Consider the following 10183-nt stretch of genomic DNA (forward strand, 5'->3'; position numbering starts at 1 on the left):
CTAACAGATTGACATCCACAATACCGTGGCTATCATACGCCACACTGAACATATCCTTCGTGGGTGTCACCCTATCACCCACAGCTGCTCGCACTTCCCCATAGCACTGAGTGGCATTTCTGCCAGCGAGAAAGGATGCTCGCCGTTCCACTCTGCTTGCATCCATCGTGCAGCACGGCCAACCTCACACTGAATGTTTCAGGGGCTTGTACCGAGCCCTCCTCGCATGCGGTCGCAATCTGTCGGTTGATTTCGGTACTGTTCGCCGCGGGCTTTCGAATGTTTTTACTGCGATTACGGTGATGTCACGTGTTCGCGCAATATACCATAGTTTCCATGACTTATGGAATGACACTTGTAAAAAGCAAAGTCGTATGGCACGACTGGCTGCGAGATACCGAGGGGTAGGTTCAGCGTCTAAGTGGAGAGGTGTTTCCTATCCTTCGCGCACAGCGGCACATTTCTTTTACAAAGTGTAAGATCTGTGTGTTTAGTGTATCTGATGCACGTAAGCTATAAGGAATGTGTGGTAGTGTGGTGTCATGTTTGCGCTGTATGATGATGAGAAATGGGAGAGGATGAAATCCGATGCCGGCCTGTAGCCGACTTTTCTCGAATAGCGCCTGTAGGGACCACCGAGCTTAACGTCCCCATCAACAGTGTCACGTGTCCTCACTCCATGAGACTCTGCGGAGAGGGCTGGAATTTAATCCAGGACATTGGTGCGATGTTTGCTCATTAGGAACTTTACGCCACCATTCCAAATTGCCAACATCGGGCGGCGGTGTCCGGGCGGCTGTCTACTCAACTACCGGTCAGGCCCTGCGTTGCTTAACTTCAGTAAAAATGTAAATGTCGTATGACTAGGGCCTCCCGTCGAGTAGACCGTTCACCAGGTGCAAGTCTTTCGATTTGACGCCACTTCGGCGACTTGCGCGTCGATGAGGATGAAATGATGATTAGGACAACACAATCGAACCCGGACCCTTAGGATTGACCTTCTGTCGCGCTGACCATTTTTTTTAATCTCATTTTGTTCGTTTTCGTTCGTTGTATCTGCTCGGGGCGGACGTCGGAAGACACCCGATTCAGTTCGTGGTTGATCCATTAATTCAGTTTTTTTTGTTTTTTTTTTTTTTTTGTTACAGAGGGCATCTAACCCTTTTTTTAAAAATCTCATTTTGTTCGTTATATTTCGTTGCCGTTGTTGGTGGCGGACGTCCCCTGACACCCATTGAAATTCGTTATTGATCCATTTACTGAGTTCTTTTATTACAGAGGGGAGCTAACCCCCTGACCGAACACGCTGAGCTACCGTGCCGGCCACCACTCAGCTACCCGGGAGCGGACCTTAACTTCAGTGATCTGACGGGAACAGGCGTATTCAACGAGGCAAGGCCGTTGGCTGGTGAAAGAAGCGAAAATCACAGATAAAGATGCAGGACTGATCGTATACTGAACATGAGACCTTAGGATACATAGTCTGCCACTTTACCATCGAGCCAATTTTTTATTGTTCTTATTTTTTTTTCTTTTCACTTTATTTTCTATTTATTTTGTTTCTTTATTTTTATTCTTAGACGTTTTGGTAACTCAGACTAAGATCCTCTTCTTCTAAGGCAAGAATATTATATCGTACGAGTACTTATAAAACCCACGCTGCCGCATTCTCCTATACGTGTTGTTCTTCGCGGTAAAGATGTAGGGATGAATAAAATATCTGAATCACAATGTAAAGAAAAATATGGGTAACATACAATATTTAAGAAAAGTAAGGATAAAAAATAGAAATAAAATTAAAATCCTTCTTTATAGATGTTCTTCTGTTGCAGGAAATTAAGAATTTAGAGAGACGCATTTAATATATAATCTTTATCTGCCAAAACTATTCGCAGTTAGTTTAAAAAGCTGATATCATTTTTTATGAGAATGGCGTGTAATCACCGTTACTAATGGTAAGTCACATATAGTACAGTGGATTGTCTTCACCTTGTTGTAGACGCACTGTCCGAACAGTCAGTTGGAAGCCATTATGTTTTGTGCTTGGGAATAATTTCCACTCTGGTTGTAGCTGCTTTCTTATGTAAAGCCACTGAGACACACTTGTTAACGTCACGAAGCCGAAAACAGGATACACTGGTTTAAGCGGATGAAAATTTTTCTTCCCCGCTCCTCCATACACATACACAAACATTATGAGGGAGTTATCCCTACTTCTCATGTGGTTGTCATCGATCTCTACTTCACAGTTCAGAAAAATTTCATCTTCGTAGTCTACCCTTACGTGCTTATTGGGTGATCTTTGCTCCTGGCTCAGTACCAAAAAATTGTAGGACAAACTAAATTATTTGCGCATCAGTGTACTACTAAACTATGCTATTTCTACGCTATGTGCTTTATGCGTTCCATATGCCGCTGGTTTCTTGTCTATGACATTACTGGACATCAGTAACAAAGTTAATATGGTTATCACAACGCACTCCCTGGTGTAACGTCCGCTTTTCCCACTTCTCAGACGCTTCTTCTCGTTCCTGTAACTTATCTACTCACTTCTTCTCACAAGGCTGAATGGCCCCCATTCCAATGTTACCATACAGTAAAAACGTTTGGCAGTATGGGGAATCGAATCCGAAATTTTCCGCATGGTAGTCATCTACTCTGAACACTCGGTTAAGGACCGGAGGTCCTCATGCAATTAAAAACATATTTAGTGTACTTTCGGAGTAGTCTACATATTTACGATGGCCACTGTGTAAGAGAGGCTAAAAGTCACTCAGTTAAATATTGGTACATTACTGAAATGCATCCCAAAGCGGTTAGAGGATATGCGGTAGAAGACGTATGGAGCAAACGAGATAAAGTGTGTTCAGTTCGGTCCTGATACAAAGAGTGTGGGGAGATTAGGATAGCTGTTGAAAGCGTAGCACCAGTTTATCCAACTATTAATGATATATCTAACCTCGCGACAAAATGCACTTCCTCATGACGACAACCCCGGGAAAGACAATAGCAGATTAATATGCGTGATAGATATAGACCCACATATACTGCCTCACAAAGAAAGTGGCACCTAGAAGACGTGTCACATTTCAGAACTTCGTAAACGTATACACCATCCGCGGATGTACAAAAGCTAGTAGCTCCAGCTACTCTGTAACAAGTAAACGGCCACCAGAGTGCGTTAGTGTTGTTCGCGATTGGTGTTGCTACCAGGCCTGGTAAAATACGAGGGCTATTCAGAAAGTAGGAAACGTTTCCGTCTGACGCCGCTAGGCGCGCGCCTTTCTCATACATTTTGGTATGTGCGTGCTCGGCAGCTCTGTCGGCGTCCATCCTTGACAGCGGGAACGTCTCTGCGCGCCTGGTTTTTTCGATTTTCGAATTTGAAATGTGCGCTGCAATCGACAATCCCACTAGTTGTGAGGTGCGCTTTGTAATACAGTTTTTGTTGGCAAAAAACCTAAAACCTGGAGACTAGAAATCTACTCTGTAGGAATCAGCATGGGTTTCGAAAAAGACGATCGTGTGAAACCCAGCTCGCATTATTCGTCCACGAGACTCAGAGGGCCATAGACACAGATTCCCAGGTAGATGCCGTGTTTCTATACTTCCGCAAGGCGTTCGATACAGTTCCCCCCAGGCGTTTAATGAACAAAGTAAGAGCAAATGGACTATCAGACCAATTGTGTGATTGGATTGAAGAGTTCCTAGATAACAGAACGCAGCATGTCATTCTCAATGGAGAGAAGTCTTCCGAAGTAAGAGTGATTTCAGGTGTGCCGCAGGGGAGTGTCGTAGGACCGTTGCTATTGACAATATACATAAATGACCTTGTGGATGACATCGGAAGTTCACTGAGGCTTTTTGCGGATGATGCTGTGGTATATCGAGAGGTTGTAACAATGGAAAATTGTACTGAAATGCAGGAGGATCTGCAGCGAATTGACGCATGGTGCAGGGAATGGCAATTGAATCTAAATGAAGGACAAGTGTAATGTGCTGCGAATACATAGAAAGATAGATCCCTTATCATTTAGCTACAAAATAGCAGGTCAGCAACTGGAAGCAGTTAATTCCATAAATTATCTGGGAGTACGCATTAGGTGGTGGTGGTGGTTAGTGTTTAACGTCCCGTCGACAACGAGGTCATTAGAGACGGAGCGCAAGCTCGGGTTAGGGAAGGATTGGGAAGGAAATCGGCCGTGCCCTTTCAAAGGAACCATCCCGGCATTTGCCTGAAACGATTTAGGGAAATCACGGAAAACCTAAATCAGGATGGCCGGAGACGGGATTGAACCGTCGTCCTCCCGAATGCGAGTCCAGTGTGCTAACCACTGCACCACCTCGCTCAATACGCATTAGGAGTGATTTAAAATGGAATGATCATATAAAGTTGATCGTTGGTAAAACAGATGCCAGACTGAGATTCATTGGAAGAATCCTAAGGAAATCCGAAAACAAAGGAAGTAGGTTACAGTACGCTTGTTCGCCCACTGCTTGAATACTGCTCAGCAGTGTGGGATCCGTACCAGATAGGGTTGATAGAAGAGATAGAGAAGATCCAACGGAGAGCAGCGCGCTTCGTTACAGGATCATTTAGTAATCGCGAAAGCGTTACGGAGATGATACATAAACTCTAGTGGAAGACTGCAGGAGAGACGCTCAGTAGCTCGGTACGGGCTTTTGTTGAAGTTTCGAGAACATACCTTCACTGAAGAGTCAAGCAGTATATTGCTCCCTCCTACGTATATCTCGCGAAGAGACCATGAGGATAAAATCAGAGAGATTAGAGCCCACACAGAGGCATACCGACAATCCTTCTTTCCACGAACAATACGAGACTGGAATAGAAGGGAGAACCGATAGAGGCACTCAAGGTACCCTCCGCCATACACCGTCAGGTGGCTTGCGGAGTATGGATGTAGATGTAGAACCTATAAAAATATATCATGAATTGTGCGAAGTGTACGGAAACAACGTAATAAGTAAATGTTCCTTCCGGAAATAGTGCATTCGGTTTAATGGCCGAACCAACGTTCATGATGAAGAGGAGACTGGACACTCGAGCAATGTGACTGACGATATTGTTGCTAAAGTTGGTGAAACTATTCGTGAAAACCGTCGCTTCACGATAACGGAGCTTTGCTTTCTTTTCCACGAGTTTCATGGACTTCGTTGTTTGAAATTGTCGCTCAAAAGCTAGGCTACCACAAATTTTGTGCACAATGGCTGCCCAAAATGCTTACAGAGCACCATAAAGAAAAGCGAATGCGGGCAACGTTGACATTTTTGGAAGCGTACCACAAACATGGTGATTCATTACTGGATCGAATCGTAACCGGTTTGAGACTTGGGTGAATCATGTCAATTGCGAGACAGAATTACAGTCCATGGAGTGGGGGCACACAAGGTCCCCCCAAAAAGCAAGAAAATGTTTGCAAACCTTGTCAGCAAGGAAGTTGTGTTTTGGGATAGGCAAGGTGTGCTCCTTATTGATTTTCTCTAACGTGGAGCAACCATAAATTCTACCTGGTACTGTCAAACTTTGCACAGCCTTGGAAGAGCAGATCAAAACAAACGCCGAGGAAAGCTGACGTTCAAAATTTAGTTTTTGCACGACAGTGCCCGACCTCACACGGCAAACCACACTAAAGAACTCCTAAATTCATTCAAATGGGAAATTTTCCCTCATCCTCTCTACAACCCCGATCTTGCACCAAGCGACTTCCACTTCTTTCCCAAGATGAAGAACTGGCTTGCAATGCAGCGCTTTGATGTCGACACGGAACTCCAGGCGGGCGTGACTCACTAGCTTAAGTCTCAGGCAGCAGAATTTTACGACGAAGGTCTTTCAAAGCTTGTCCACGCTGTAAGTGCCTCAGTGTGTTTGGTGACTATGTGGAGAAGTAGTATGTCAGTTGCTCTTTCAGATATATATAATAAAATGTATTTCTTGTACTTAGTTTTTTTTAATGCCGAAACGTTCCCTACTTTCTGAATAGCCCTCGTATATATGCGGCTTGAACAGCGGCAGACGTTGAGTGGTCACTCTGAAGGACACTTCGAGTGATCGTCTGACACAGCATTGTCAGCACCTGATAGAGTTTGTGAGGGTTCTGATTTTCTAGAGGCTCAGCGGTGTTTTTTCTGGCGTCATGGTGTGGGAAGTCATCTTGTATGACTCCACGTAAGGCTGGTGGCGACTGAGTGAACTTTGGTGGCATAACGGTACGTCACCAACACGCTGCGTCGCCGCGCGTTACCTTTCATGGGACGGTCTCGTGGTACCATTTTTCATCTTCCGCACATGGCACGTGTCTCTGTGAACTGTGTGCGTGGCGCTGAGAGCCCTTTAGGCAGAAAAGCCCCTGACCGGCTTGGGTGTCAACTCTGCCTCAATGCCAGTATCTAGGATTACAAAGAACCGGTTACAAGAGTTGTGGGCCAGCTTATCTCAGGAGACGGTACAACAGATCAATGATATCTTTCCCAATCGAATCAGTTCAAGCATTCAGGCCAGAGGGAGTGCAACGTGGTAGTAATGACTGGGCTTCTACTGGCAAATTCTTTGCAAAGTTGACTCAACATAGTGATCACTGAAATAACAGCGCATACGCTACAATCCGTGGAGTTTCCACCTCCACTTCCGGATGCTTCATACAGGCAGAGTATAATCAAATAGATTAAAGCATTTTCCAATCTGATGACTCCTCACAGACCATTTTGTAGATCTATTCTTCGGGTCACAACTCTGCTGCCGTTGTAATGTGTTTTTTCGGTAACGACAATTGTTACTGTGTTCTACAGAATCACGCTGACACGAAAACGATAGCATCCATACTTGCCTTACAGTAGAAAATAAGACTCATGATAAAGAGGTACCACAGACCTAAAAGCAAATATCTGTTTTCGGAATTTCCCTACAATTGAAAATAGTTACAATAAAACAGTTCTGGATATGCAACTGCGGCCGCATTGTTGTAAGTGATGGTGCGGTTACTACTGGGCCAGTGCAATGTTCCCTGAGATTTCACAAAGCTCCTGTTGTCAGTTCTGAGGAACGTTACTGAATTTGATTTTCATTTGGATACTAGGAGTGGGAAGGACGGGACTAACGTCCTTTATTCATGGTAGTTTTAATTTATTTTACTATTGACTGACATTGCTGAATGTGAAGCAAGCCAGTACAATGGCGGAGTTGCGTAATAGCATGTATTTCCTGTAGGTGAAAGCTCTTGTGCTGTGCCCGTAGCCGTGTTTTCATTCCGTGGTTCAAATGGTTCAAATGGCTCTGAGCACTATGGGACTTAACATCTGAGGTCATCAGTCCCCTAGAACTTAGAACTACTTAAACCTAACTAACCTAAGGACATCACACACATCCATGCCCGAGACAGGATTCGAACCTGCGACCGTAGCAGTCGCGCGGTTCCGGATTGAAGCGCCCAGAACCGCTTGGCCACCGCGGCCGGCTTTCATTGCATGAATTACGATACTGTCATCTTCAAAATACGCTCCGCGTAGAGATTCATTAAGCGGTCCGCAGAGACAGGAGTCTGAGTATATCACATCTTTGCCATAGAGTGTATCTGGCAATGGTGTCCAACCCACTATGGTGATGTGTTCTTGGGTTCAAAGATTTGTGTGTGGACTTGCATTGCCGTATTCAGACAGGATTTATTTTCGATTCTTGTCGGATCGACATTTTGGAAACGGTTCTTGAGTTTGTTCAGATCCTTCACGAACGCCTCTGAGTTAAATAGTTGACCCTTTTGGCAACACATTCAAGACATTTTCGTAAAAGACTGTGATTGTTCCTTTGCCGGCAGAGGGATCTGCCTTGAATTTCTCCTTTCTTTTGGTGACTGCAAGCGGTGCCACTCCAGTGACTGCCTTTTAGTTTCAAGCTCAAAATAATCCACCTAGGTTTCGTCACCTGCAAAGATCGGTGGCAAAAAGGTCTCTCCATGGGCCACAAATTATTCCAACAGTTCAGACGACATGTATTTTCTTTGAGTCCTGTGATCTGTTGTGACCGTTCGTGGGACCCATCTTGAACACACCTTTGAATATCCAAGGGTCTCGGTTATTGCCCGCTTATTTTCAGTTGTCATCGACGGCTGCAGAGCCAGTTGTTTCATGTATCCGCTCGTCTGCACGTATGATGGCATCCTCCCATTTCACTGTGTCGGGACAAGTGACTGTGACAGGACGCCGCGGACGTGGCCGACCTCCTGGCCGAGTAGCTAACTTTCTGCTCTTCCTGGCACTTCAACACTCTTTACCCATCATCCAACACTACTCTTATCAGCCGCATCGTTACCATACACTGCATACAAACGTTTATGGATGTTTATGACAGTTTCTTTTTACACACCCAAGAAGTCAGTTACAGCTTGTAACGAGTGTCTTACGCAAACGCCATTTTGATGGTTCTTTACGACTCTGCCATCCGTCGGAACTGTTCCATGCTTCACAGAAGAAATATCAAAATCTAATCCCTTGCAAGGACGTTTTCCTTTATATATATTAATGAAAAAATGTGGCATTTCTTATTGAACGACCCTCGTCGCATCGCTGGTACATCTACATCTACATTTATACTCCGCAAGCCGCCCAACGGTGTGTGGCGGAGGGCACTTTACGTGGCACTATCACTACCTCCCTTTCCTGTTCCAGTTGCGTATGGTTCGCGGGAAGAACGACTGCCTGAAAGCTTCCGTACGCTCTCGAATCTCTCTAATTTTATATTCGTGATCTCCTCGGGAGGTATAAGTAGGGGGAAACAATATGTTCGATACCTCATCCAGAAGCACACCCTCTCGAAACCTGGACAGCAAGCTACACCGCGATGCAGAGCGCCTCTCTTGCAGAGTCTCCCACTTGAGTTTGCTAAACATCTCCGTAACGCTATCACGCTTACCAAACGACCCTGTGACGAAACGCGTCGCTCTTCTTTGGATCTTCTCTATCTCCTCTGTCAACCCGACCTGGTACGGATCCCACACTAATGAGCAATACTCAAGTATAGGTCGAACGAGTGTTTTGTAAGCCACCTCCTTTGTTGATGGACTACATTTTCTAAGGACTCTCTCAAAGAATCTAAACCTGGCACCCGCCTTACCAACAATTAATTTTATACGATCATTCCACTTCAAATCGTTCCGTACGCATACTCCCAGATATTTTACAAAAGTAACTGCTACCAGTGTTTTTTCCGCTATCATATAATCATACAATAAAGGATCCTTCTTTCTATGTATTCGCAATGCATTACATTTGTCTATGTTAAGGGTCAGTTGCCACTCCCTTCACCAAGAGCCTATCCGCTGCAGATCTTCCTGCATTTCTCTGCAATTTTCTAATGCTGCAACTTCTCTGTATACTACAGCATCATCCGCGAAAAGCCGCATGGAACTTCCGACACTATCTACTAGGTCATTTATATATATTGTGAAAAGCAATGGTCCCATAACACTCTCCGGTGGCACGCCAGAGGTTACTTTAACGTCTGTAGACGTCTCTCCATTGAGAACAACATACTGTGTTCTGTTTGCTAAAAACTCTTCAATCCAGCCACACAGCTGGTCTGATATTCCGTAGGCTCTTACTTTGTTTATCAGGCGACAGTGCGGAACTGTATCGAGCGCCTTCCGGAAGTCAAGGAAAATGGCATCTGCCTGGGAGCCTGTATCTAATATTTTCTGGGTGTCATGAACAAATAAAGCGAGTTGGGTCTCACACGATCGCTGTTTCCGGAATCCATGCTGATTCCTACAGAGCAGATTCTGAGTTTCCAGAAATGACATGATACGCGAGCAAAAAACATGTTTTAAAATTCTACAACAGATCGATGTCAGAGATATAGGCCTATACTTTTGCACATCTGCTCGACGACCCTTCTTGAAAACTGGGACTACCTGTGCTCTTTTCCAATCATTTGGAACCTTCCGTTCCTCTAGATACTTGCGGTACACGGCTGTTGGAAGGGGGGCAAGTTCTTTCGCGTACTCTGTATAGAATCGAATTGGTATCCCGTCAAGTCCAGTGGACTTTCCTCTGTTGAGTGATTTCAGTTTCTGGTATGGCGACAAGCTGATTGACTACCTCGGTCGCCTCTTCGATCTTTCTCTTCTAGTGGATATCTACGTAGTTTCTGCACGAGCTTCCCGGAACTGTATAT

At 44.9% G+C, this 10183-nt stretch overlaps 1 non-coding gene across 1 annotated transcript; it reads right to left on the bottom strand.

Moving 5' to 3' along the window:
• Positions 1-4276: 4276 nt before the first annotated feature.
• Positions 4277-4349, bottom strand: Trnaa-cgc (transfer RNA alanine (anticodon CGC)). The gene has a single exon. It is a non-coding gene; the product is annotated as a tRNA-Ala (tRNA).
• Between the last annotated feature and the right edge of the window lie 5834 nt (positions 4350-10183).

Source organism: Schistocerca nitens, chromosome 1, assembly GCF_023898315.1.
Source record: "Schistocerca nitens isolate TAMUIC-IGC-003100 chromosome 1, iqSchNite1.1, whole genome shotgun sequence".
Lineage (NCBI taxonomy): Eukaryota > Metazoa > Arthropoda > Insecta > Orthoptera > Acrididae > Schistocerca > Schistocerca nitens.